Here is a 5,269-nt window from a genome sequence, read left to right on the forward strand (position 1 = left end):
CCATCCTTTTTTTCAACAAATCAAATCATAAAAGTCTTTCTAAAATCTTTTTCTCTCTCACACACACACATCGAATGGGATCTGCTTCACACATGGGCGCCTCACAGGCACATCCACCATGCATTGGGAACATCTTCCCTGAATAATAACTTTTGAGTACAGGAGATGTTCTCATGTATGGTAGGATGTACCTGTGAGGTTGGTGTGAGGCGCCTTATGTGAGGAGTATATCCAATCTCCTCCCTCACATCCCCCCCCCCCCCCCCCCCAAATCATCTCATCTCCTAAACTCTTTATCCCACTTAAAACTTTCTCTTAAAATATCTCCTCATCTTTCTTACATGCCCAACAAAGCATAATTTTAATGTCTTTTTCCCTCCCCTCTCTCTCTCTCTATATATATCAATTCTCTCTAGGTTTAATTGGATCTCCTATCCACAAAATCTTTCACATCCCTATCTACACAAAACTATAAGTTTGTATTGGAATTTCTCCCTTGTCATTCACGAGGAGTTGTTCCCAATTCACCATGGTAGTATCATGTGGATGGGGATGTAGGAACAATTGATGATTTGTATGTAGGAGAAGATTGTCTCTCTCCACATTCCAATCGATTCTCTGTCACGACTAATTTATGTATAAGCTTTGTGTAGTTAAGTGGAGGGGTGGAATTCCTATGATGAATTAGGAGTGGGAGAGGGAATGTGGTTGAGTTTGTAGTCCATCGTGTCATAGGAATTAGTGGAGTGGGTGGGAAGTAGAAGGGGAATTAGTGGGGTGGGGAGAAGACCAAATAGGGTCAATGATTTTCATTTTCCACGTAGCTACCATCGCGACTTGCCAGGAAAGCAAAGTAAAGTCAGCCCGTCTTCCACGGCATCATAAAAAATTTAAAAATTATGAAAATTCTGTCAACATGGAAAGGAATGGAGAGAAAAATGCAAGTGTGGAGATTACATGCGGATCAGCTACGGATAATCCTATATAACAACAAAGAACTCCAATCTCGATCGGTGCACACTCTTTTCTGAAATGTCCAAATCGGCTTCCATTCCATGTTCATGGAATTCACCATGGAGATTAATGTCTCTCCCTGCAATTCATCAAACTTGTTTCTCAAGTATCTAAAGTTTCCTTTCCATGTTCATGTCTCAATCTTCTTTTTCTTGCTAATCCCTTCTGTAAATCCATTGTCTTTCAACTTCTCCAGTTCTAACCGCACAACGCGAGACATCATAAACTTGGAACGTGATGCAACCTTCTCAGATCAAGGCACGATTGAACTCACCGAATTCTCATCAGCAAGCGGCTCCACACAATACAGCAGCGGCAGAGCTTCGTACAAGGATCCGGTACGTCTTTGGGACAACAAAACTGGAATCCTCACGGACTTCACCACACATTTTTCTTTCACCCTTAATCGGATGAACGGTTCCCGTACTATTGCTGATGGCTTGGCTCTATTCCTTGCTCCCAACGGTTCCACCATCCCTCATGACTCAGGAGGTGGCGCCCTTGGTCTTTTCAGCAACGATCTTGCACTAAACAAGACAAAGAATCGTATTATTGCCGTAGAGTTTGATACTTGGGGAAATGATTGGGACCCGGTGCCATACAATCATACTTCTGAAGGCCCAAGAAATCCAAGTTTTGAAGACCCACCGTATCATGTAGGAATTGATGTCAACTCTATTGATTCTGTGAAAACTGCTACATGGACTAATAGTATTGAGTATGGGAAAACAACTAGCACTTGGATTAGCTACAATTCCAGTACAAAAAACCTAAGTGTTTCATGGACCTATGGTGATAATTCATCTTCTAGCCTTTCTTACAGAATTGATCTGAGGCAATACTTACCAGAATGGATTACTATTGGGCTCTCTGGTTCTACAGGTCTCTCAGGCTTGCGACATCAAATTTACTCCTGGGAGTTTAATTCGAGTTTGGAGGTCGAGGAATCGAATCCGGCTACGACGAGTAATGTGAGGAAAGCAATGATGGTTGGCATTGTTGTTGGTACAAGTTTCCTAATGGGTGCCATGGGGTTTCTTTGTTTTGTCTTGTGGACGAAGATGAAGAGAGAAAGAATGGAAAAAGAGGATGACTCGACCCTTGATGATTTTATGAATGATGAATTTGAGAAGGGAACTGGACCCAAGAGGTTCTTGTGTGGTGAATTGGCTAGAGCGACAAATGACTTTAGAGAAGAACAAAAGCTTGGAGAAGGAGGATTTGGAGGGGTTTATAAAGGTTTTTTAACTGATCTCAACATGGATGTTGCTGTCAAGAAGGTATCCCAAAGGTCTAAACAGGGGATAAAGGAGTATATGTCGGAGGTAAAGATTATTAGTCAATTACGGCACAAAAACTTGGTACAACTTATTGGTTGGTGTCACCAAAGAAAAGAATTTCTTCTTGTATACGAGTTCATGTCCAATGGAAGCCTTGATAAATATCTCTTTGGACAGAAGGGATTGTTGGTATGGGAGATAAGATACAAGATTGCTCTAGAGTTGGCCTCTGCATTGTTCTATTTGCATGAAGAATGGAAACAGTGTGTGGTGCATAGAGATATTAAACCCAGTAATGTAATGTTGGATTCCAACTTCAATGCAAAATTAGGAGATTTTGGGCTCGCCAGGCTTATAGAACATGATCAAGGTCCTCAAACAACTGTATTGGCTGGCACTTTGGGTTACATGGCTCCTGAATGTGTTATAACTGGGAGGTCGAGTAAGGAGTCAGATGTCTACAGCTATGGAATTGTTGTTTTGGAAATTGCTTGTTGTAGGCGGTCTGCTGAGATAGTGTTAGAAGGAAGCAAGATAAGGTTGGTAGAGTGGGTCTGGGAGTTGTATGGAAAAGGATGCCTTCTTGAAGCTGTGGATTGGAGACTCATGAATACAGGTTTTGATGTGAAACAGATGGAGTGTTTGATGGCTGTTGGTCTATGGTGCGCTCACCCAGATAGCAACCTTCGACCCTCCATAAAGAAAGCAATGCAAGTCCTAAGTTTTGAAGCTCCATTGCCTATTCTCCCATCTAAGATGCCTGTGCCCACTTATCATAACCCTGTAACGAATGCACGTTCACCATCCATTGATGCGTTTTCTGTTGCTACTGTTGCTTCAACCAGTTCCATCTTGTACCCTCGCTAAGATGAAATATTATATTTCTGTAATGAGTCTTTTATTTGTCTTTCATCTTTATCTGTCTTCAATTTCTGTCTTGTTTAAGTTATTTTTTAGTGTATTGACACGCGGTACCCTTGTTGTTTAGCTATTGTCTTTCAGTACCCATAAGTTTTTTGACATTTGTCATCGTCGTTAAATCGGGACAGAAAAGTTGATTTTACATTTTTACCCTTCCGTTAACTCTCACTCAGATCGAACCCATTTTGCATCCATTTTGCAAATTATGTTTTTACCCTTCCTTAATGAGGGATCGATTTTGTGATTATTCTCACCCAAACGCTGTTTATCATCATTCCAAGGGAGAAGAATATCAACGTTCCAGCGGAGAAGATCCACAATCATCTTCCACGACTTCCACTGCAAACTCCAGCAAGTGGTACGGCGGTGCACAACAAGTTTGTATGAAAACCCATGCGTTTTCGTCATGTTTTTTGATGGAAGGATGACATTTGTCATCTCTCTGAGCTAGTTCTTAGGATTTTTTCTTACAACTTTTTACTGTTTTGTAGTGGGATTTGAATATTAAAAGGATTTGTTTTCTGTCATCATAGATATATGGTCCAGCATTTTATGTGTTTTTTAACTAGGTTTTTGGGGACCACTCACAAGGATTCATTGACAAATCCAGGTACATGGAATTGAGGTAGATAGCTAGGTTTTAAGGGACCACTCATAGATCTGGGTATATGTGGTGTGTTGAAACCCATGTGTCTGCTTTAATTCATACACATGGGATCCACACATGAGTCCAGGTGCTTGACAAAATGTCTGAAACACTATTTCAACATGAAATTATCAATACCAGTAAATAAATGTAGGGCCCATGATTGGAATGTTATAGATGGGAAATTTAGCTTATGTTTTAACTTGTGTATGCTTATATGTTCTAGCTCATAGTGTAGCTTATGGTGTAGGTTGTAGTGTAGCTTATTTTGTAGATTATAGTGTAGCTTATTATGTAGCTTATTGTATAGCTTATGGTGTAGCTTATGTCGTAATTATATTTGTCCCTATCTATGATGTAGGTGATGGATGGGAGTAGATACATGTTCATCATCAATTATGGTGGTCATTGGAAGACCATAGATGGAAAGTTATCATATGTAAATGGTCAAGTTGGATATGTGGATAATGTGGGTAGTGATAGAATATGCTATCTAGACATATTGAATGGCTTCTGTTCATTGGTTATTATACCTCCTGAAATCATGGTGACTATCAACTACAAGGTACCAGGATGTGATTTAGATGAGAATTTAGGTGTTCTTGGCTGTGAAACTAATGTGATGATAATGTTTGCCATCCACGGGAACCTCTATGAGATAATGTTCTATATTACTTATACCGAAGCCAAGTGTGTTAATGTGGATGATGGGTGCAATGGCAAGGGAAATGAACAATTGCAAGATCATGATGATGATGTTGATTGTTATGTAGTTGATGATGAAGGAGGTGTAGATGATCATAGCTATGGCAATGATGAGGAGCTAGATGGTCATCATGATGTTGATGATGGGGAATTTGAGGGTTTGCATGATGATGGTGAGGATTATTCGGATGATGATGGTGGGGATGGTGATAATAAGGGTGTACAGGATGGTGGTAATGAGGGTGTACTATTAGACTGTGTATGCCCTTAGTTCCAATCAGATTGATGTATCTTTTGACATTTATTGTAAATATATAAAGTACAGAATTAAGGAACTCTCTCCTAATTGAATTAGGAGGCTGAGAAGGCTATAAATAAAGGGGGTGAATTCCTTAGTTACAGAACACAACAATCTGTAGAGTTTTTCCCTGTTCTTGCCACCCCTACCCAGTTCAATCTCCACTTGTGGGAGTGATTAAGAATTATTCTTGATATTGCTTATTGGTAGAAGAAGCAATCTGAAGTCGTGCTCACCAGCCCTCTACTCCATTCTTGTTGAAGAATTCGGTTCTTGCTAAAGAGTTATTCTACTGATCATACTTCACCACACACTGTGTCATCTTCAATGGAAACAAGTTTTGTTTTTCTCCTTGGGCGTGAACACCTTCATTGGGAGTTACTACTACTTCATATCAGGTATATC

General features: G+C 40.1%; 1 pseudogene; it reads left to right on the forward strand.

Annotated features, from left to right (window-relative positions):
* The first annotated feature begins 875 nt into the window (after nt 1-875).
* On the forward strand, nt 876-3,593 carry LOC104609229 (L-type lectin-domain containing receptor kinase IX.1 pseudogene; annotated as a pseudogene).
* Nucleotides 3,594-5,269: the final 1,676 nt, after the last annotated feature.

Source organism: Nelumbo nucifera, chromosome 8, assembly GCF_055504915.1.
Source record: "Nelumbo nucifera cultivar China Antique chromosome 8, China Antique-T2T, whole genome shotgun sequence".
Lineage (NCBI taxonomy): Eukaryota > Viridiplantae > Streptophyta > Magnoliopsida > Proteales > Nelumbonaceae > Nelumbo > Nelumbo nucifera.